The sequence below is a fragment of the Corythoichthys intestinalis genome, chromosome 4 (assembly GCF_030265065.1).
Source record: "Corythoichthys intestinalis isolate RoL2023-P3 chromosome 4, ASM3026506v1, whole genome shotgun sequence".
In the NCBI taxonomy this organism is placed as follows: Eukaryota; Metazoa; Chordata; class Actinopteri; order Syngnathiformes; family Syngnathidae; genus Corythoichthys; species Corythoichthys intestinalis.
The window spans coordinates 33,187,722-33,213,361 of record NC_080398.1 but is presented as its reverse complement, the minus strand read 5'-3'; positions in this window follow the sequence as shown (position 1 = coordinate 33,213,361).

The window sequence follows — 25,640 nt, the reverse complement described above, 5'->3', positions numbered from 1 at the left end:
TTTTAAATAACTTATACATTTTTAAGTAACTTATGAATTCTTTATGTTGTTTTTAACACAAAGGCATGACATCATGTAGACTAGAGTTGACACAGTCGCTGAAAATGGCGAAACTTAAGCTTTTCCACCCTCAAAAAAAAAGTCATGCAATATAAATTTCTAAAAAAATTTATTCAGAAGTGTTTTTACTTTTTTATAGAAATTATTTTGTTCTTGCTCTAATCTTGAGCAACTTGAGCTGTGGCTGTGAGTATAGTCTATAAGTTATATTTAGTTTAATTTTATTTAAAAAATGTTTTTTTTTTTATTATTTATTTTAACAATATATTCATGTTCCAATTTGCAACTATGGTCTGAAAAAAAAACCCTCTGTTCAATGGAAAAAAGTTTTTTTTTTTCAACCCATACATCTCAAAATTTTTTGGAGCTATAATTACAATACCGTGAAACCGCGGTATTTTTGCTCACGGTTATCGTACCGTCAAAATATCATACCAGCACTTGCCTAGCCCTGGGTGGGAGGTAATTCTCTCTAGTAAGAGCCCTACCAACTCATTCTGTTGGCCATGATTCGGACACTTTCTTCTTCAGAGGACACATAAGTGGAATCTTATGAGTCAGATTGATCCTGTTCAGTTGGGTTTCCAGGTGGACAACTGCCACTACCACCTGTACAATAGTCTGGGTCCTCATCATAAAATTTCGGACACTTGAGTCCAACCCCGTCACTGCCTCTCCATCATCCAACATCTGTAGGACCATTTCAGCTGTAAATTTAGCACCAATCCGATTTTTTCGTGTTTTTCCGACTCGACTGAACAGGAAAAGATGCATAAAAGTGGACCATTTTCAAATTCAATCCATGTCACTTTCGGATGTGGTTAAAATCCCATCCGGGCCACATTTTTCCAGAATGTGGCTGCGGTCCGAACTGTCAAGTCCCCCATATTGGTATTCATGCAGCAATTAACATCAGTAAAGAGCGAGAGAGACAGGGTGCTATGGTAGTTGTGCAGCTGTGCATTAGCGTTAGCGCCTAGCTGGAACGCGGCTTTTGGGGAAGGAGCGGGCTTGACAACAGTCATAAAAAAATAAAATGGGTTGAGAATTAACATACATAAGAAATACAAACTTGTTAGTCATCAATTAACTATCTATAAGGGGGTGATCCTTAGTTCACGACATTTCATACTGTTCATTTAACGTTAACAGTAGAAAACATACAGGAGGAAAATTCTCTCAACGCAGTTTCCTTCTCGAGTTTGAGGAAATCACACTAGCCATGTTTACATGCTGACTTTTATTCATACCGATTCAAATCATTCCGAATGGAAATTTCAGATCAACTGTTTACATGTCACTTCATCTATTCCGATCCAGCGTTTACATGTGACTGCCTTTATTCCGAAAGGACGTTTGACAACTGCCATCTGACATGCGCAGATTAATCAAAACAAAGCGTCACGTTGCAAAACATGGAGATCGATCGTCGGAGTGCTGCTGTTGTAACTTTAACCCACTTGTTGTGTTTGTGGGGTCGTATCCGCTTCTGCTGTTTTGCTCTTTTGCCTTGTAGTAGCCGGTTTTCCACCGGTTTCTAATCTGGTCAACGATCCGGTCTATTCCGGCTTCGTGTAACCTCTCGTGAACTTTTTTAAATAGTTCACTGTTCCTCGTTTTACGCCCGTCTAAGCGAGCGATTATATTCAATTCTTTTAAAGTTTGAATTAAATACAATCTTTCCGCCAGACTCCAATTAGGTGCGCTGTGCTTGGAAGCCATGTTGCAAGTGACGCTACTTACGTCACCAAGTGACGTCACCACTTCAGTACGGAGCATGTGCAGAAAGAACGCAACCAGACACCATTCCGCTTCCCTGTTTACATGATATAACTTTACTTCTAATCGGTTTGGGAAAAGGAATATTCCACCCCTGTGAATCGGAATGAAATTCTATTCGGTTTGGGCCTGTTCATTCCGAATGAGGTGTTTATATGGAACACATTTATTCGGTTTGAACAAATATTCCGATTGTAATTGGAATATTTGGCTCCATGTAAACGTGGCAACTGATTAGTGTTATGCTAACTCTATTGCAGGTCGGACTTTCAGTAGCAAAATTAGTGGTGTGTTCGCCACCTCCACAACACTGACGTCTTTTTACATTAGTTACAGTGGCTGCTGCTGGTGAAAAAAACAACCCCTTCGTCTGTTGTATTTCTGTTGAGCTGTGAATGCGTGTGTGTGTGGGCGGGGGGCAAGTCATCAGCCAATCAAACGTGCGTTTGAGCGAAAAGAATGGACTGGCACACTCAGCAAGTGAAAAGGGGTCAATGTAAGTCTGAACATAATGAAAGTACTCTAATTCACTTAATGGTCGGGTCAGTTCTATCCTTAAGTAATTATATAATGCAAATAAGGTTGCTTAAAAGTTGGTGGGGACAATTTCAGCATCCTGAAAAATTGGTAGTGTTATGTCCCTACCGTCCCTATGCAAATAAACGCACTTGAAACGGCCCCACGAGTCTATTTGATTCCATCATGCTGGAATAATCTACCCAGTTGTGTTTTAAATGTGCATAGTACAGACATCAACGGTGAGAGTCCATTCATTTGCATTTGGTCTTCAAGAGTGGGAGTCATTTTTAATGGACAAAATGGCAAAAATCTGCCATGTGGTACCTTACAGTTAGTGATGATTATTGAACTCAAATGATTGGAGTCAATTTATTTCCCTCATGGTACAACAATCTACCTTGTTGTGTGTGTGTGTGTTTTTTTTTTTTTTTAACATATTACTAATGATTGGAAAATGAGTGGGCATTCATATCCCTTTATATACAACAAGCGTACTAATGGACTTAAAATATTGCAGTCTATTGATTTTCATTGATGTGCAACAATCTACCCTCTTGTGCTGCATGCATAAGGCTAATCTTTATACTTCTAGATTGTAATCTACAAGTATTAGTGTCCCTACAACAATCTACCCTGTCAAAATATTGATATTTTGATCCTGCATGAATTTTTTTAGCTGTCATTGACAACGATAGACGTCCCAATCAAATTTGAGCGCGAGGGCTGACAGCAATCATTCGCTGCCAGCGCTTCCCAGTCAAAAGGGACTGCACGTCTATTGCTGTCAATGGCAGCCAATGAGGTAAATACGAAGTAATGTGGCTAAAATAGGCCTTGGTGGAAGTAATTATCTCCTCTCTGACCAACAGCCCCAATGTTAAGGCATGAAATCAACAAAAAAGGAAGTTTTTGTTGTGTTTCCCGTGCTTATTGTAATTATCAGTGTTGTATTACTGGTGATGCTCTCCCTCCCCAGCTCAATTTCCATGTGCACTCATTTGTGGTCCCCCGCGAAATTCACTAGGTACCCCCTGCGCACCCCCCGTTACCGGCGGCCTAAGCCAAGAGCGCAATGAGCTCATTGTTACGCTCCGACTGCTGCTCTCCATTTCAGAGCTATCAACAGCTGTCGATCGCAGATATGTCCTGGACCCTGTCCATCAATCAGGAGCCTCATCACGGCAAACAAATACCAGGTGCAGGAATACAATCACGACTCCACTTCACAATAAAAGTTAGGTCAGAAGAGCAGCCGTGTGTGAAGTGGGTCCAGAATGGTTCTGGGGGGGAAAAAAAACACTTGAAATAAGCTGGGAAAGATCTTTGAGGTGGCAGTAACAGTCCGATTAGAAAGGCCACTCCAGAATCTCCCTTCATCTGCAACCAAGCTTTGAGATATACTTCTGCTTTATCTGAAATTGCATGAAACTAACACAGAAACAGACAGAGGAGGGACAATACAATGACATTAAGAAAATAGTGCAGCTGTATTCACAGTTACAACGCAATAAGCAACACCTGGGCATGACATAAGAGGCTGAGAGAAGCTGATTGGTTGACACACAAGGAGCAGGCTGACAACAGGTCAAACTAATGGAGCAATCAGACATAAATAAAACAGAAAACACAAGTCCCGGACAGTAAACAAATCAACAACAAACAAGTAACCAACACCCGGTACCTGAAGAAGCAAAGCAGCCCCAAAGCATGACTGACCTCCACATCATGCTTAATAGTAGGCAAGGTGTTCTTTCTTCTCCATAATGTTCATCCCAAATACTTGTAAGTTGGTCCAATGATTCAAGAGAAGAGTATCCCAAAACCTTTGCAGTCTTGACCAAGTGGATATTGAAATATAAGAGTCAACTCTTCTAGTGTTTAGAGTCAGAAGGGCCCAAAACCAGAGTACTTCCCGCTGACAAGACCTGTCGCTGTTCCTCAACTGTCACCTAGGGAATTTTCTGTCACATGCTCTTATTCCTGCGGCCGGGTGATGTTTCTACTCTACCTTTTGCTTTAAACTGCAAATTATTGCTTCCAAATGTGTCTCTTGAAATATTTAATGGCTTTGCTTTCTTTTTATATCCTCGCCTATGAAGCGGAAGTACTCCACCTTCTTTCTTGACTTCTTTGACCAATCTAGAGCTGAAACGAATACTCGAGCAACTCGAGTAACTCGAGTTTAAAAACTGATCCGAGTAATTTTAATCACCTCGAGGAATCGTTTCATTTTGCCAGCTCTATGCATCACGTTTTGCCCGGACTCCTTTCAATGCGGGACAACGCGCTGACGTCACGTGCGTAGAAGTAGAAGCAATTAAAAAAATACCTTACTGCAGCCGACAGCCGTTACAAACTGCACCGACGTTGCTAAAAACTACTCCCGCATGTTGCTACGGTGGTAGCAGGTAGCGTCTGATGCGTGACATAGAGATCACATGTATGTAGAACTAGATGCGAAATGACCGACTCGGCGGCGTTAATAAAACAGCCGCCATCTTAAAGCAGTACGCTTCTCAGCGCTCATAAATAAGATTAACGTTACGGTCACTCGCTCACGTAATGTTATCCCTGCGGAGGGCTAGGTTTCTATTCATTATGACCACTGTCGATGCATGGCTAGCTCTTACATACAGACTTTATTTAGTCTGTGAAATCAGCGCTGTAGAGTGATTAGGGTGTAAAATAAAAACTTAAGAATGCTAATAGTCAATTTTAGCTCACTAGTCATTGCTGGATAAAACACCAAGTAGCACTGGTGCCTAATGTGCTCTAATACAGCACAGCATTTATTATGAACACTGCAAAAACTTGAAATCCTATCAGGGCTTACAGTTTAGACTAACTTAAAACTTAACTAGAACTTATAACTTGACACAAGTGGAAATTCAATTGAAACACGTGGGAAAAACACTTAAACTTTTAAGTGATGTGTGTTATCAAGCGTAATGACGTTTTTAGGTAAGACATATATATATTTTTTATAAGCTCTAAAAGTTTTTTGAGTGAAAGCAGTGAATTAGTCTTTTTTTTTTTTTGGTCACATTTGAGCAGATGTAAATGTTGGCTGTTTTCAACAATGTACATGGAAAAGACATTAGCCACGTATACATGCTGACTTTTATTCATACCGATTCAAATAACTCCGAATGGAAATTTCAGATCAGCTGTTTACATGTCACTTCATCTATTCCGATCCAGCGTTTACCTGTGTCTGCCTTTATTCCGAAAGGACGTTTGACAACTGCCGTCTGACATGCGCAGATTAATCAAAACAAAGCGTCACGTTGCAAAACATGGAGATCGATCGTCAGATCAGCTGCTGTTTTAACTTTTCGAGTGGAAACAAAACTTCAGGATGACACGCCGTTCATTTAAAAAGTTGTGTGGGCTGGTGGAGGGATTCATGGATATAAACTTTCCGCCGGACTCCAATTAGGTGCGCTGTGCGTGTGCTTGGAAGCCATGTTGCAAGTGACCTTAACTTACGTCACCAAGTGACGTCACCACGTCAGTACGGAGCATGTGCAGAAAGAACGCAACCAGACACCATTCCGCTTCCCTGTTTACATGATATAATTTTACTTCTAATCGGTTTGGGAAAAGGAATATTCCACCCCTGTGAAACGGAATGAAATTCCATTCCGAATGAGGTGTTTATATGGAACACATTTATTCGGTTTGAACATCTAAACCGATTGCAATTGGAATATTTGGCTCCATGTAAACGTGGCTAGTGATTGACTGAAAATGGTTCAATAGTAGATGAAATGTCTTGTTTTCTCATCTATATTTATCATTGCTCTTTACCTAAAGAAAATATATTTTATCCGATTACACGATCAATCGATAGAATTTTCAGTGGATTACTCGATTACTAAAATATTTGATAGCTGCAGCCCTAGACCATTCCATAACTTAACTCATTCAATGCAAGCCCAGGTCACAGAGTATGTGCTGTGGTCGTTGTAAAAGAAGGAAATTGAGATTGAAAACACCTGTGACCTATACAATGGTTATGGTTAACTACGGTGTTGTCACTAATTGTTGTACCGTATTGGCCCGAACATAAGACGGTGTTTTTTTGCATTGAAATAAGACTGAAAAAGTGGGGGTTGTCTTATATTCGTGGTCTAGACATTATACCCATTCACGACGCTAGATGGCGCCAGATATCATTGAAGCGATGTTCTGTCATGACAGATCTCCGCTACTCTCAAGTTTAACCAGTTTGCATTATTTTATTGCTATGTTTTTACTTATTCAGATTTGTTTCAAGACTACAGTGACAGTTATACTTCACTTTGATGGTTAATGCAGGTATTGCAATTTTGTTGTTTTATCACAATAGATTGGTTTATTTACATTTCAAAAACCAGAAGCCATTCATTTACGAATGTGATTGCACTTTAGTTTACATATTTAAATGTTCAGATATTAAGATTTGAATGAGGCATAATAACATACTTTTTCTCTCAAATATATTGTTATAATGATTTTTTTTCAGATGTACTGTAATTATTTTCTGTATAAAAATTAATTTGGTGTTCAAAAAGTCTTTTTTTCAAACTTGAATCTTGAAAAAGAGGGGGTCGTCTTATGATCAGGGCCATCTTCTATTAGGGCCAATACGGTAATCTGATTACTTTCTTTCAGTAATGAGAAATCTAACGTTTTTGTTTTTTCAAACCAGTAATCTGATTAAAGTTAGTTTCCTTAGTGTCTGTGCTTTACTATTTTGTTATTGCCTCATAATGTATGTAGAATGGAGAGAATATTGTAGTCATGTACGAAGAGCATTTTGAATAGAAACTGTTAGGTTCCCACTACGCGTCCGTTTCCATGGAAACCGCTCATAGTTACTTTCTGTTTTGGTCTCGAGTTACACGTGCTAAGTGTTTTAGGATGCATGAGGATCGAGGGTGCACGTTCAAGCCAAGTGCATAAACCTGTTGATATGTGCGAAGGAATGTTGATCTGTGTGCGTCCATGAATGAACGTGAGTATTTTTCCTTCATTCTGGAGGGTTCCAGCGATAGGTTGGAGCCGCAACATGTTTCTGTTTTGTAGCTTTGCCGTTGCAACGGCAGGTAGTCGGCGAGCATTGTTTACATCATATTTCTGTTGCACATTTATGGAGTGAGGCAACGTGTTCGTTTAGCATCTTTGGGATGTGTTTAAAGTCCAATTGAGTGTAAAGTGCTTAGTTGCCGCCACATTTTGTGGCCAAATTGACCGCGTGTGTACGGCGTACTTCCGGGTTGTGCACACATTTGCACCCGCCCCCACCTATATGTTAATTACACTGTACAATTCAGTTGTGTGTTGTTGATTATTGTGCAGTCAATTTGCATTGTTTTACATTGGCACGGATATGCTGTTACCCCTAACTCCCAAACCCTAACCCAAAGTTCAGACTTTTTGACATTAGGCTTAATCTTTGAGTTAGCTGGGTTTAATTAGTCGGTGGAGTTAATTTTAACAAATTCCATGCATTCCATGTCAGTTATTTGTTAGTTTCAGGGATCCCGAGTGGCAAAGCTAGCGCAAGTCAATGGTGGTTGAAATCAACTCCATCGACTAAATTAACCCACGTTAACTCGAAGATTAAGCCTCATGTGAAAAATTGTGATCTTCCCCTTTAAAATATCGGAACGTCAATTCAATACGATGACATTTTTCTAATGTCATTTTTACGTAGAGGCAGTAAAGGGAGAAAAATTGGTAAAAAGTAAAAGATAAATTATTTAAACTAAATTAGTTACTTTGATAAGAAAGTAATCAGTAAAGTAACAAGATTACTTTGTTGAGGCGTAATCAGTAATCAGTAATTAAATTACTTTTTCAAGTAATCTGTGACAACACTGGTTAAATATATATAGTACTATACTATATACTCAAGGGCGTAGGTTTGGTCTTAATATTGGCAGGGACGATATAACAGCATAACCTGCATGTACACTTCTTGCTGGGGACGGGACATTAACACTAGAAGTCCCAGAGAATTCTGCTACTCCTAACAGTCCCAAGCAATGGCCAATTTGGCCTCTCCTCCAAAAAAACCCAGAGGTGGCCTAAATGACCCAAGTGCTTTTGAATTAGCAAGTCGTTGTCGGACAGACAACAGCCGTTCATATGGAAATGCAACCACTTGTGTTGGTATGCGGCCCAAATGGAGGGGAACACACAAGAGTAGTACTATTCATGTAATATTATGTGTCAGTTCAAGTCAAGCTACATTTATGGGGTTTTGCACATTTTAATAATGTGTATTGTTTTACGATTTTACTGTCGGAAAAAATATCTCTGACAGTGTATTTGTGGGGCCTTTATATGCTAGCAATATTTGTTATAACAGTGTATTTGTGATGCCTGCAGAAAATAGAACATTGAATCAGTATCAAATGTAAAACTGAAATAAGAGTCTGACAAAGTTAGTTTTTGTCTTTTTTTCCTGGTATTTATTGATGCACAGGATTCAAACAAGAGTAATCATAGCAAATCAAAACTATCAAGTCAAAACGATGAAATACTATAGAAAACACACATAAATGTACCTCTAATACACCCTCTATCCTCTATACTGGACTTGTTGAAAGGTTATCAAGAATTTTTTGTTTTCCTGGGACTACTTGGTATACAATGAGGAGCAATTATTTGCACTCCTTGTGATTTTGCAAGTTCACCCACTTTGAAAAGAGGTGGAGGTCTGAAATTTCAATCATAGATGCATTTCCACTCATAGAGACAATCTAAAAAAAATCCAGAAATCACATTGTATGATTTTTAAAATTTATTTGCTATATAATTTTATCTACTGGGGTTCAGTTCATGTATTTGTGCACCTGAGAATCAGCAATAATTATGACACTCAAAGAGTTGTCATTCTACCTTAAAAAAAGTCCACCTTTACCCCACCCGTTTGAGCTCATCATTGTCACCTGTGCACCCCACAGTCAGTTATAATCCACCCGCTACCATGGGCAATACCAGAGAGATTTTGAAAGGCACCAGATAAAAAAATTGATTAGCTCCACAAAGCTGGAAAAGGCTATGGGACAACTGGAAAGCAGCTTGGTGAGAATAAATCAACAGTTGCAGCAATTGTTAGAAAATGGAAAAGGCTAAACGTGACTGATAATCTACCTTGGAATGGGGCTCCATGTAAAATCTCTCCTCGTGGGACATCACTCATGATGGGAAAAGTGAGGGCTCAGCCTAGAACTACATGGTAGGAGCTGGTCAATGACCTGCAGAGAGTTGGATGCACAGTTTCAAAGGCTGCTGAAGCCAGTACATGTAAAGGCCTGTCTGAAGTTTGCAAGGGACCATCTGAATGATGCAGAGGGGTCATGGGAGAAAATCATGTGGTCAGATGAGACCAAAGTAGAACTTTTTGGTGCTAACTTTACTGTCGTTTGTGAAGGGAAAAAAAGGCAGAGTACAATCCCAAGAACACCATCCCCATTGTGAAGTATGTAGGTGGAAACCTCATGCTTTTCGGCAAAGGGGACAGGACGACTCTATAAATCAGAGGATGAATGGTGCAATGTATCGTCATATTTTGGGCCATGACCTCCCTCCCACAGTCAGGGACTTGAAGATAAGTCGTGGCTGGGTCTTCCAACATGACAATGATCCGAATCACACAGCCAAGCTGACCAAGGAGTGGCTGCGTAAAATGCATTTCAAGGTTCTGGAGTGGACTCCAGACATCAATCCAAGAATCCAGAAAATCTTTGGATAAAGCTGAAATTTGGTGTTTCTCAACGACAGCCCCGAAACCTGACTGATCTAGAGAAGATTTGTGTGGAGGAATGGGCCAAAATCTCTGTTTTCATATGGGAAAACCTGGTGAAGAACTACAGAAAGCGTCTGACCTCTGTAATTGCAAACAATGGCTGCTGCACTAAATATTAGCAAAAATACTTATGAACCCCAATAAATTACGAATAAATTATTGAAAAAAAAAATCATACAATAAGAGTTCCGGATTTTTTTAAGATTATCACGAGAAGTCAATGGGGTTTTGGTGCTCTCTAATATTACCCAGGGTGTCCCACACCCTGGAGATCCGCCCCGAAGCCGAGCCTACCCTACCGCCTACCGCAAGCCGCATCCAATTTCTACCCCTTGGCCCACCCCTTGGCCTTTCAAACAAAGCAATAAGGGGTAGGGCTTGAAACATCAGCCCTACGAATTGGGACACCTCTTTACACTCACGTACGTCATAAGTCCGTTCGGAAAGTTGTTACGTAACCAAAAGCAACGACAAAAAGTGCACTGAAAAACAAAACAAACATTACAAATGAAGAAACACAATGAACAATGAACTAACATTACAATTAGTGGTGTCGATTTTTTTATTTATTATACCCCTAATTAGTGCAATTTTATCGTGATTAATCTTTTTTTAACTATTACTTTTCTGACTGAAGAAAACGCATTGAGAGTAGATAATACTGGTCATCAGCTGTTAGAATATTGTTTGGATGTATCAAGCTTGTTTCATTTAATTTAAGCAAAGCAAACAAAACAAACACTGGTAACTAACGGAAAGGTCCACAACACATGCACATAGATGTGGAGCACTAGTTCAGTTTAATTTAATTTGGTTTCAAATTCAATGTAATATTTACACCATTGTATGAAACCTGAATGATGGCTTGTTTCTGAACCAAGAGTGGTATTTACTAATCTTGCATATTTTTTTCCCAGCAATTTCATGTGTGGTGCTCTTCATTTCACCACTGTGTCTTGGTGTGCTTAGTTGTATTATTTCTAAATATATATGCACATAAATGTATATCCACAGCAAATTGTTAATTGATCTTTTTGAAATTGTTTTTTTTTAACATGTAGAGGGTATTCAAACAAATACATCCGAATGAATTAGAATTATTAAAATACTGTTATTAAAATATTCTCAGAAGTTTAGCAGTTTAGTGTCAAGTAAGAAATAAGTGTCTGAGTAAGTCACGCTACTTTAGCTGATGCGGGGGTTGGGCGAAAAAGGCTCAAGTCAGGCTACTTTAGCTGAGGAGGGGGTTGGGCGAAACCTTGCTGAGTGAGGCTGCTTTCTCTTTCGCCCAACCTCCTCCTCAGCTAAAGTAGCCTGACTAGTAGACACTTATTTGTTACTTGCCTACTGTAGGTTGATAAATTTGTAGGTAGATTTGTGTATGTCTTAGTCAATCCAAAAAAAAAGGTTCCTTCAATCAAAGTATATATTTTCATTCGAAGAGCACCACACATGAAATATATATTATATATACGGTATATATATATATATACGGTATATATATATACACGGTATATATATACGGTATATATATATATATATATATATATATATATATATATATATATTTTATTTTATTATTATTTTTTTTTTTAATTTATGCAATTGCTATGTTATGACAAAATAAACACCTGATCATTTTACCACCTTAGGAAAGGATCGGCATACATATTGTTCCTTTGTTTTTTGGTGAGACTTATTAATTAGGACTCAAAATAAATAATTGAGGAGGGCGTAGGGACCAGCCCTGAGCAGTTGCTTTTGAACACACTGAAATAATGACTGAATGTTGAATTATCAGTCCTACTTATGAAGATGGTATGTCCTGTATCAGAATTTAAACAAATACATATAAAAACAAATTTCCCATTTATTTTCAATGGCAAGTAATCAAAGTCCCTGTGATTTTTTTACCATTTATCATGACAGCCCAATGAGATTGTATACCACTAACTCTCATATAGGTGAATTAAAAAAAAAAAAAAAAAAAAATGTAAAAAATCTGACCTACGTTTTTTGGGGGAGGAATGAAAAAATCAATTCAATCAGTTAACATAAACATCTTTGATGTGAAATGTTTTCTATTGTATATTTGTAATAACGTGTAGAACATGAAAAGTAACATGAGTTTTTTTGCTGAGTAACAAATTACTCTTACAATGAGGTAACTGAGTTACTTCTCCCAAAAAGTAATTTAGTTAGTAACTTGTAACTAATTACTTTTTTAAGTAAGATCGACAACACTGTGCAGTATGTATTCCCTTCATAATAATGAGGACTATTAGGACATTCAGTCATTGTTTCAGTGTGTCAAAGAAACTGTTCAGGGCCGCTCCCTTCCACCTTCTCATGACACAAATTCTGTTTCTGTTTTTCTCAAAGGTTTTCTACACATTTTCTCGTACTAACTTCAGACAAAATGGCCACAATTCATGCTCCATTAGATCCAGTCATTCTAAACTATATACATGATCTCGCTTTAAACTCAAATTGCAGTTCTAAAACGTTTTTTTTGCAAAAACAATGTACACATTTGGGCCATTTTTTTCTGTTTTTCTGTGTGGAGTATAGGAGAATTAAGTTAAAAGTTTGTAAAATGCGTAAAACTCCATAAATAAATGTAAATTAATAAATGTAGCTTGACTTGAACTGACAAAAACTATCACATTTAGTGTGCAACCGTGGTGTGTTCCCCTCCGTTTGGGCCGCATTCTAACACAATGTATGTCTAGTGGTTGCATTTACATATGAATGGTTGCTGTCTGTCGGACAACGACTTGCTAATTCAAAAGCACTTGGGTCATTTGGGCCACCTCTGGGTTTTTTAGGAAGAGAGGCCAAATCGGCCATTGCTTGGGAATATTAGGAATATTTGTCTTGAGGAAGGGCCAAGTCGGCCTCTGCTGGGTTTTCTAGTGTTAATAAGACCAAACATATTTGGTGAATGGTAGTCAGGGCTACATACTGCAAATTTATAACGTCTTAATCTGATATTTTTTGTTAAATCTAGTCAAATAATTTTCTCCATCGTTTTTTGAGTGTTAAAGGCTATTCAAAAGATTAATGCGTCAGATTCTTCCACTTTAAGAAAATATTACTATTTGTTTGTATTGAGCCCATCCATCTAAAAGTTGGTCATTTTTCACCTAAATCAAGAAAAGAAGTTCTTTCAAATAATGTTTTGAACAATATTCTTGAATTAAGAACATTTCTGACAAACAGGTTTTTCTTTTAAGATTAAATATACAAACTTTTTGCTTCAAAAAAGGCTGTTAAGTAAGCCTGTCGCAATATGCAATAATTCCATTTATCGCGCGATATATAAAAATGAAGGCGGTAATTTTTCCGCTGCGATTTATCGCCTCGCGTGCACGTGTGTGTGCACGTGCGCCAGACGTGCTGGTAAAAGTTCGTTACCAACTGCGCAAAATGCATCTTCGTTCCAGGTCCGGCAAAAACTAGCGCCAGAGCCAGTCGTTCTCATTATATCCTATTGTTCAACGTATACCGGCCGCGTCAGTGCTCCGAAGTGACTGTGGACCATCTATGGCGCGCCGGTGTTGTTGACATGTGGGCGCTCCTGTCAGGAGTGACATTTCATGCGGGGCGGCTATTTTTCGGCACAACACTGGATATTTACAACGAAGTCCGCCAAAACATTGTTACCGACTTGGCTGCCGCGAATGACCTCACTTTGACAACGAACAGCTGAATGAAATTAAGAGCGCTGTGCTTCAAACTCGTCCTGTTTATGAAAGCCGTCATATGCTGGTGTTGTGTAGTAATGAGCAGACGTGACTTCAGCGGCGCTTGCTTAACTTTTTTAATGCGCGGTTGCGCACACACACTAGATATCATGAAATGTCAAACTAGATGTGCTACGTTCCATGCCATTGGCTACGTGAGCCCAGAGTGATTATGGGACATGTAGTCCATATACTACATCGATGAATTCTAAACTGTTATTTGTCACATGAGGTTAAGAAGGCCAAATCAATCCATACCAGTGACTATAGATAATGTTGCAAATATTGTTAATTCAGTACGTGACCATAAATAGGATGTCTTGCTCATGTAGTAAGCTGCTAAGAGAGCTGTAGCAATCAACGGTGTGCCCTGCCTCACTTTACAAACAGTAAAGATTGTTCTCAGCACTTTTATACAAATTTTTTTCATATCAGTAAGAAGTAAGCACGTAAATATTATGCACTAAAATGCATGTTTATATGATGGCAATTTAATTTTTGCTCGCTAGCAAAAAAAAAAAAAAAAAAAAAGAAACAAAAAATACAATTGTTATATTTTTTTTTACAGAGCATTAAATGTATTGAATCGGATCAAAAATCGTGTCCCCTGTATCAAAATTACCGAACCATGACTTAACTGTATCGTTGCATCCCTATGGAACACCATTGCAGAAGCTATGACGGGAAATGTTTTCATTTTCCTAAATGCTTAAGTTATTAAGTGCATTTTTTTTTTTTTCAAACACATTTTATTTATTCTGTGTTTCTGTGCGGTATCAATATTGTTGTTTTTTACTTAAGAGGCAGGGTCTATTGTTTTGAGTTGTGATTTCTTAAAAAGTATATTTGAATTTAAGAGTAAATATTTATCGTGTTTAAATGGGTGTACTTGATCTATTAATATATACTGTATTCGCACTGTGTTATTGTAAATTGATAAAAAAAAATTGGGGGGGGGCGCAATAATATCGCATATCGCAATAATTTATGAGAATAATTATCGCACACTAAAATTTGTTATCGCGACAGGCCTACTGTTAAGCTTATTTTCAGCTAGCTGTTTTTCTTATTTCAAGAAATCTCAGTGAGTAAACTCGACGTGAAGCACTATAGCAGTATCAAAATTAGTGAAGTGTTCCCCACCTCCACGACATTGACGTCTTTTTACATTACGTACAGTGGCTGCTGCTTGCGGAAAAAAAACATCCCTCGTCTTTGAAGAGAGCGGGGGAAGCGGCATGTTGTATTTCTGTCAGCCTGTGAATGGGTGTGTGTGGGGGAGGCTGTTCAAGTCATCAGCCAATCAAAAGCATGTTTGAGGGAAAAACATGGACTGGCACATTCAGCTAGTGAAAAGGGGTCAGTGTAAGTCTGAACATAATGAAAGTACTGTAATTCACTTATTAATGGTCGGATCAATTCTGTCCTGACAACATATAGGAAGACAATCTTAATGACCTATTTAACTGAAATCATTATATAATGCAAATAAGGTTGCTTAAAAGTTGGTGGGGATAATTTTAGCATCCTGAAAAGTTGGTAATATTATGTCCCTAGCGTCCCTATGCAAACCTACGCCCTTGACTATACTATACTACAATACTATATACATATATATCGTATCAAACTCAATCTCGAATTAAAAAAGTCAACATTGAAAACTCAAACTGGATATGACATTCATGCACTATGATGAGTGACCACAGCACTATGAATACATTATGCTTACACACACACACAGATGTTGCCCCGGAGGCCCATCAATCCCATTCCGCCATGAAACTCCAAACAAGGGTGGGACTCGGGGGCGGGACATTAGGAAGACGAGCTAACACCCGCCCTCCCGACGCAGGGTGCTTCGCATACACCCCGGGTCATCTGTATTCCGCCCGCGTTAAGGCAATATTGATATTGGCAGGCAGGCGGCTGATATTGGCTATGTAATGACGCAATTAAAACCACAGCCATTTTACTATTATTGGCAAGAATATGCGCCCACCCCACCCCAACACCCCTCCTCGGCCCACCTTCTCCTGCGCCTCCTCCTCTTCCTCTCCAAATATGATTTGGAAGCGAGAGGCGGGAGTTCTCCGTAGAGAACCCGTAATAACCGGGATTGGTCTTGTCGCATCAGCGGCAGCTTCTCTGCCAACGTGCTTTATTAGAGGCGAGGTGTGAACTTTTGCCGCTGTAAGTCAACTTGGAAGAAATAGGAAGCCAAACAGCACTTCTTTATTAACAATAGCTTTGTTGGAGCTAAAATGAGGGGAAAAAAAATTCAAATTGTAAATATCATGGTCAGTTTATACCGGCATTGTTTCTGTCACTGCAGGTTTGTTTTGTTTTTAATTTGTTGACATTGTAATTTTATATTGTTTCTTATCGATTAGAACAGATTTTACCACTTACATATGATAGATATGTTTGAATTTTATTTCATTGATGTTTGCAGCAAATTTGGGGGGGGGGGGCAGTATTCCTTCAGGGGACATCCTTTTTATTGTGTGGTTTATTTAAAAAATAAATAAATAAATAAAAAATAAATTAAAAAACAGCTTGATCTGATACTTTCCAAAAAAGAATATATTGTGATGTATGATGGATGTAATAAAACAAATGATAAGAAATACAAAATAAAATAAATGAATAAATACAAATACCTCCAACAAAATAAAAAAATAAATAAATAAAATAAATATTAATAAAATAAACTAAAATGTGATACAATAAATCTGGATTAAAATAAAATATATGTCAGTAAAATAAATACAAAATAAGAAATAAAATAAAAAAAAACAAATGTTGATGAAATACAATAAAATGTAATAAAACAAAGAAAACGACATAAACAGAATTAAATTTAAAAAGAATATTCTAAAACATATAAAATTTTCACTATGACACAATCTTCCATTTCCTTCAAAATAAGACACCAGTCTAGGGCTGCAGCTATCGATTATTTTAGTATTCAATTAATCGATTACTCGATTATTCGAACTAAATAGTTAATCGGATAAGGACCATAAAAATTTAAATACTTGAGCTGAGCCTCAAATGGTGTATATATATCTATATCTATCTATCTATCTATATATATATATATATATATATATATATATATATATATATATATATATATATATATATATATATATATATATATATATATATAGATATAAACTATGTACAACAAAAAAACAGTTGTCTAACTTACATAGCAAAAGTCCGCTAGCTTAAATGCTATAAAATGCTAACTTTTTTTTTTTACAATGCTCTTAACAAATGGTTCAGACACATATTCCCACGAAAAATGGCTAAATATACCAATAACTTAAATTACGAATACATAAAAAAATGTTAGCTTAAACAAAAACTTAGCTTATGTTTGTCTTAACAGATGGATCCAGCCATGTGAAATGAGATAAACTAGAGAGCCGTGTATCCACCCAAAAAAATAAAACTAAATGCAAACTCTTTCAAAACAAACCATTACAACGCCACTTTAAATAAACGAATACTCGAAGCAGCCAAATTTAATTTGAATCTTTTTTTTCTAATCGAATACTGGAGTTAATCGATTAATCGTTGCAGCACTACACTAATCCATCGCAGACTTTTTTTAAATAAAAAAATTTAAAAATTATCATAATACCGATGAGCTGTCCCGAGCCGATAGTCTGCCGGTAGTCTGATTCTCACTATCGCTATTTTTATGTTCTGGTTAAGTTTTAAGTTTAAGTCTAAATTGTAAGTCCTGATAGGATTTTGAGTTTTTGCAGTGTTCAAAATAAATGTATGATACCTGTTGTATTGGAGCACATTAGGCACCAGTGCTACTTGGTATTTTATCCATCACTGACTACCGAGCTAAAATTGACAGTTAGCTTTGTTATGTTTTTATTTTACACCCTAATCACTCTATAGCACTGTGTTTAACAGATTAAATAAAGCCTGTATGAAAGACACATTAGCCACGCATCGATAGTTGTCATAATTCATAGAAACCTAGCCCTCTGCAGGGCTAACCTTAGGGTAAGCAAGGTACAGTAACGTTAATCTTATTTATTAGCGCTAACATTAACTTAATTTGACCTTGTCCCGAGTATTGCTCCTGTGCTCTCGGAGTAAAGGTGGTGCCTTCAGTGGAGCAGGGCGAGGCGGGCGGGTCGCGCGGTGGTGCCCGGCCCGGCTTTCGGGGGCTGTCATCGGTCGCGGGGTCCAACCGGGAGCGCGGAAGCGTCGGCGGGGCCACGGGTACTCGGGGCCGGACGGGGGTAGTGTTATGCTGTCTTACAGTGAATAACATGAAACAGTGTTCGTCTTGGTCGCCAGCTTGAAATGCTCCCACACGTTTGACATTTTCTGCTTTTTCTTGGTGCCTTTCATCGGCTTTTTTGTCGTTACGTCTATATTCATGCGTGGTTGAAATCAAACCAGCGCTTAGTTTGTAAATCATGATGCCAGAATGCAAAGTAGATACAGAATGAGAGCGCAGGGATGACGAGACAGGCACAGGTCCCGGAACATACGCAGAAAATGGTGCTGAAAACAACACGCAAATGCCCACTTGCGGACAAGCCTCAATTTCAGAAAATATCCATGGTATAAATGTTATGACAACAATTTACAATTATTTAGACTATACTCTGCACAGCACGGGAAATTGCCCACATAACCATAGGTGGGACTTACAGTAACGTAGTGTAACTTGTAAAACATAAACCCATTCTTTTGCGAGTTTCACCCCCCCCCCCCCCCGCCGTCTTCTCTGGCCCCAAAGTTCCCAACGCCTCACAAATTGTGCAGCCCAAATATGAATTTCCCATAAGGGTACTGGCCTGTTGCTCCGGCTGTTGGTGGTCCACCTGGCTGACCGCTGGCTATGTAGCTGGGCCCCACTCCGGGTGGCGCAGAACCTAACCAGCTGCTGCCACGGTAGCAGCCTCCTGCCCCGGCTTGGCTGGCTGTCCGTGAACCTGGCTAGCTGCTGCATACTACTATTGCTGCACCCGGTCCAGCCCGTTAGCATAATCGCTGCAGCTGCCCCTCATCGCTGGTTGTTGCTATTCTGACTCGTTTTGAACCATCTTCCTTCTTTTTGAAAAAAAGACAGTCAATGCAACTGTCTTTTTAGCACGTTGAAATACCATTTGATCCTGGCTGCTTGCTCCCAGATGCCGTGAATTCCCAAAGTATTTATTTATTTTTTTTATGGCAGGGACGTGATTTGTTGGTCCAGCTTTTCAGTGCATCAACAAATCTACGACTCTTTCAAATGACGTTAAATTTCTATAAACAACATGCAATTCGTCTTTCCCCCACACTTACAGTTCTGTCACATTATGTGACATTGCACCCGTCACCCACGATCTGTCTCACTTTTCCCCCACAGTGCAGCAGGAGGTCGAGAAGGTCATCAGTAAATCCAAACCATCCACTTGCTCCCTAGACCCCTTCCCTTCCCCTCTGCTTAAAGCACACTGTCACTCCGTCAGTCACTTAATAACAACAATTATCAATCTTTCTCTTCAAACCGGGTATGTTCCGGCCACCCTCAAAACAGCTATCATCAAGACCCTCCTCAAAAAAGCCACTCTTGATCCAGATCCTCTGTCAAATTATAGACCGATCTCCAATCTCCCCTTCATTTCCAAAATTCTTGAAAAAATTGTATCCATCCAACTTCACAACCACCTGAAATCAAACAGTTTATATGAAAAATTCCAATCTGGTTTTCGTCCATCCCACAGCACCGAGACAGCGCTCATCAGAGTCACAAATGACCTTCTGATGACCTCCGACTCCGGTTCTACTTCCCTCCTTATCCTTCTTGACCTCTCTGCTGCATTTGATACTGTTGATCATCACATCCTCCTTCACCGCCTCCAACACTATATAGGAATCTCTGGCACTGCCCTTCAGTGGTTTAACTCATATCTCACAGGAAGGACCGAGTTTGTAGCCCTGGGGGATGCTAAATCCCGCCCTAACACTGTCATCTGCGGAGTCCCCCAGGGCTCTGTGCTCGGTCCAACCCTCTTCACCATTTACATGTTACCCCTCGGTCGTGTCGTCAGCAGGCATGGAATACAATTCCATTGTTATGCTGACGACACACAGCTATATATCAAGGTCACTTCGTCCTCCACCCCCTCCTCCTCAGTTTCTCACCTTGACTCCTGCCTGGAGGAGATAAAGGCCTGGATGAGTGAAAACTTCCTGCAGCTGAACAGCTCCAAAACAGAAGCTATTCACATAGGTACTCCTCACCAGCTCCGTTCCGCCCCCATTTCCTCAGTCTCCTTTTTCGGCCGCAAATTTTCCCTCTCCCCTTCTGTGACTAATTTGGGAGTCAGATTTGACCCCCATCTTAGCTTTAACAATCACATCAATTACATTTGCAAAACCTCCTTCTTTCACCTCCGCAATATTGCCAAACTCCGGCCATCTCTCTCCTGTCCTGCTGCAGAGAGACTCGTCCATGCCTTTGTCTCCTCCAGGTTGGACTATTGTACGCACTCCTCATCGGGATCCCTGGCAAGAGCCTACAAAGGCTTCAGTATGTCCAAAACAGCGCTGCCAGGGTCCTGATGAGGGTGCGTAAACACGAGCACATCACCCCCATCCTTCACACCCTACACTGGCTCCCTGTTCACCTCCGTATTGAATTCAAAATCCTCCTTCACACCCATCACTGTCTACACGGTGTAGCCCCCACCTACCTCACCGAACTCCTCACATCACATAATTCAGCTAGAACCCGGTCAGGCCAACAGCACCGTCTACTCCCGCCCAGGACTCGGCTCAAGACTATGGGCGACAGGGCCTTTGCAGCTGCTGCTCCCCGTCTGTGGAACGCCCTCCCAGACCACCTCAGAGCCCCGCAGACGGTGGATGCATTTAAAAAAGGACTAAAAACTCACCTTTTTAAAAAAGCTTATTCTAGCTAATTTTATTTGACTATCTTATTTTTATCTGATTGGTATCTGATTTTATCTGTGCTTCTGCCTGTTTTGCTTTTCCTCTTTTATTCTTAGTCTTTTTATTTATTTTATTTTTTTCTGGCAATGTGCACTTTGAGATTTGTTTTCAAATGTAAAGTGCGTTATAAATAAAATGTATTATTATTATTATTATTATTATTAATTCCAGGGATTTGTTCTGTAAATGAATTTATGCATATTATTATTTTATTTTATACTGTAATGTCCGTAACTATGCACAGTCCCTTTAAAAGACGCTGGGACTGGAGAGTTGTGAGGTAGTAGGAGGCGAGGGTGAGACGGGCAAGATGCAAAAGTTAGCAGTCGAATTTGGCGGCAATCCGCTGTTATTTTGTTTATTGTTTTCCTAGTGTTGCCACAATAAAGTGGAGAAAGCCATCCTTCTTTCCCCCCATTCGGGGCTATTACAATACATTCTTTAAAACCGTTTTTATATTATTATTATTTTCTATACACAAGAGGTGCCGGATCTGCCCAAATAAGTCACACAGAGAGGCCAAAATCAACCCCTGCCACCGCCTCTCCATTCTTCCTTTCATGTGACGTCAGAGCGTTGTACCGCATTAATAGTAGTCCGGGCAAAACGTCATGCTTAGAGCTGACAAAATTAAACGATTCCTTGAGGCGGAGAAAATGCCTCGATCAATTTTTTAAAAATCGAACTACTCAAATTATTTGAGTAATCGTTTCAGATGTAATCACAATGTTGATTTATGTATGTATTTCTCCATAAGCGGAATTTAAGGGGGGGGGGGCCAGAGGGCCAGGCCCCCCCCCCCCCCCCCCCGGTGGCCGAAAAGTGTCATTGCATGTAATTGACTTTCCTATATATGTACAGTGGGGAGAACAAGTACCGTATTTTTCGGACTATAAGTCGCGTTTTTTTTTCATATTTTGGCTGGGGGTGCGACTTATACTCAGGAGCCACTTATGTGTGGAATTATTAACACATTATGATATAATTTCACATGTTATTTTGGTGTTTTGCAGTGACACTGATGGTTTTGTAAAGTTGTTAGCATGTTCTTATGCTATAGTTATCTGAATAACTCTTTATAGCTATGGCCACGTTTGCGTTCTGCCTTTGGCAGTGTATGTTCAATTGTATTATTGACTTTTTTATCTTGAAATGGATGCATTTAGTTTGTGGCGCTTTCACACCCACGAGAGGGCGCACTCGCACTTGTTTACGTGAAGAAGAGTGCTCACACGCCAGAAGAAGACGGACAGCTACGGCGCTCTGAGTGAGTGAGTGGGCGAGTTAGCGAGAGAGAATAGACGGCTGCGAACCTACTTTCATTGTTTATGCTTTTAAATCATCTCTACAGAGGCAACGCCTGCGTGTATCATCTTTTCTGTTGTTGTTGTGCGTTTTCCACCCGCGATCGGACACTTAGAGCCAGTTGTGTGGTTGTTTGAACGATGTGCTAATGATAGCGAACGCATGCTAACCTGTTACTTATTACTAATAGTACCTAATTATCATTTATTTACGTTGATGCGAACATGTTTTCTATCGAGGACCAAATTGATTCAGCAAATTATACGGACGTCCAGCATTGTCTTTTGGGAGTTCGCTGTATAGCCAGGACCGAGCCGTAGCGTAGGACAGTATATTCACATTCCGTTGTTCATGCACTGTACACTGTACATTTATTTAGCATGTTGTTCTCTATTGTATTTTTATATTAAATTGCCTTTCAAGATGACATGTCTGTTCTATGTGTTGGATTTTATCAAGTAAATTTCCCCACAAAATTCGACTTATACTCCGGTGCGACTTGTATATGTTTTTTTTCTCTTCGTTGGGCATTTTATGGCTGGATCGACTTATACTCAGGAGCGACTTGTAGTCCGAAAAATACAGTATTTGATACACTGTCAATTTACAGTCACCTGGTGACCTAACGAATCAAGTACGATACATATGCAGAACTCAAGTCAAGGAAGTCATTGTTCCTGCAGATGTGCAGAAGGTACTTGAATCAGATTTCGCCAAGAGGAATGTGGAAGATGTTATTTTCTCTCAAAATGACCTTCGTTTCAATTCTATAATGGAGAAGGGCATAAAGACAAAAGCAAATGGACAGCGTGAAATGCCACAGGCATTCAAGGAACCGAAGCCGTGTCTGCCTAATAACTTGAATCACGCAGATCATCGACTCCAGTGTCTGAAAAGACGATTTGAGAAAGACAAACAGGGAATCCTCAGGGTGGGAGGTCGGCTGAGGCATGATGTTCTACCTGCAGATTAGTGTGTCGGGGAGCTGCGATTGCTGACCAGTAACTTGACATTGGAAAAACAAGGGAAACGCACTGGAAAGCCAGTCTACTTGGAGAGACCCATCCATAAGACGGTCACTTTGATTCAAGCGGGGTAATGCAATCACATTTCCTTGCACTGTTTATGATCATCCAGTGTTACATAGGTTAGAGTGAAATCCTAAGTGATTTGGTGGGAGTGTAGCTGCCATTAAGGCAGAATAAAGAAATAAATGACTCTTTGATCTGGGGGTGTAATGTTAAGTATTTAGTTTCTTTGATATGGGGTGGGAACTAAAGTTCACTGTCGCAAGTTGACAGGGGCACTATTAAGCGTTACATCGGCTTATTATCTGATGAACACTATTAGAGTACAGACAACTTTTCAGTACCTCTGATTAAGATCAACAAGGAAACATCTCAAGTGCATAGTGCATCGAAGAATTGAAGTGTTCCTGGCAGGTAGAAGCCAGCCGGCCTTCTTCCCCTAGATGAGACGAGACGAGACGAGACGAGACAGGTCCCATTGGCAGTGTATCAAATACTTGTTCTCCCCACTGTATATATGTATAAAAGTTGGAAAGCATTAAAACAAACAACAAAAATGAATGAAATGGACAAAAAAATCATTTTTATAATGGGTCAAAATTATTTTTCGAAAAATCATGTGACTAGCACCTAAGATGGTCATTTGCTTTAGATATTATTTTTAAAAAATTTTAAAAAATCAGGGGTGGGCAATTTTATCTTCCAAATGATTTTTGTCTTTGTTTGGGGGATTGAAGCAACTTTTGGGGGGATTGAATGATTTAGACACAAATGTCCTACCCATAATATGGCCCAAAAACAAAAAGGATTGCTAAAATCAAAGAAAACTTTTTTACTTAAAAATTAAGCGTTCAAATGCAAATATTTGAGTCTCAAATGTTTTTTCGCATTCAAAAACTATTTGCTATAATTGACTTTTTTTTTTTTGGATGAAGTGATTTTTCGTTTGAAAATAAATATTTTTTGTTTGAAGCAACTTATTTTTTGATTGAATAATAAAGACACAAATGTCATAGCCAAAATGCAGCCCAAACGCAAAACATTACTTTAATCAAAAAAGTTGCTTCAATTAAAAAAAAAAAAAAAAAAAAAGACTTCAATCAAAACAAAAATTCAAAGAAAAATAGCTTTCAAATGCATTTTTTTGAGTTTCAAATGTATTTTTGCATTCAAACATTTCTTTTTGATCGAATAATGGAGACACAAATTTACCTCCATATGGCTCCGCCCAGGGAATACAATTTTTGACTGGGGTAACTACATTGGCATGACACCGGCGGGTGTACCATATTCAATGGATGACGATATTTGTGAAAAGTATAGCTGTCCTAAGCAGCCTGATTTAAAATTACCCTCAAGAATGATGGGAAACAAAAAAGAAAAAAACGCTCATTTTCAACTTATTATTATACATATTCTTGTAAGTTAATTTTATTGCTGCCACTGCATTTTGGGGTCATCAACATGTTGTGCCCCCCAAAAGTCAAACTCCGCCTATGTATTTATTTTTATGTTTATCAATAGAGGCCCAAGCCATTCGCCAAAAATGATTTGGATGTCTATCTATCAGAGCATTTCTCAACACACTTTATTAAAGGCTTAGAGTGAAGTTTTTCCTAAGATTCTCACAGCCATATTTCACCTTCAACAGAAGCACATCCATCGTTTTCTTAACTGCACTCGGGGTGAGAATCAAATCTATAACGAGGCACAAATGTTTTCCTTGTCCATTATTGACGTCGCCGACACGCACGCCAGCGCCGCGACGACGGAAAAATGCAAATAAGGGTGGATAATATTTCTTTTTACACTCAGGTTATATACCTTGCAAATAAAAGCTTTTTTCCCCAGCCATATGTTGCTCCTTTGTTGCACGCGGGGGGCGTCGGGCGGGTTGGGATGCGACGGCTTCTTGTCACTTATGTTTCTGATTAGCGGCGTGATTTATGCCGCTATCGCTCAAAATTTGCCACTGCAAATGCGAAAATGAATTGTGACTGGGCCAGATGCGAGCAATAAAAGCAGATTCCCGTCGTAATCTGGGGTACTTAGCTTATACGGAGCTAATATAACGCAAGCTCCGATGTGGCAAAGTCGCTGCTTTTTTTATTGAAAAAACGCCACCGTAAACGACGGGGAATAAATTGTGTGTTTTATGCAGGGCGGGGGTACGGAGAACAAGCTTGATGAATTGGGAACAATTTGGGAGGTCCATTTATCTAGGAGACAAACCAGGTGGAGATCATGGGAATTCGTTGTTTAAGAGGTGAGCAATGCAAACAATCACTTTCCTAAAAAGAAGAGAATTTATCTTGGAATTTTATTCAAAGAGAATTTTAACTATAGGTTTGTGTGGCAATACAAATGATTAGGGGTGAAGCTCGTCAACTTTTAGTCAAGACAATGGACGGCAGTTCTTCA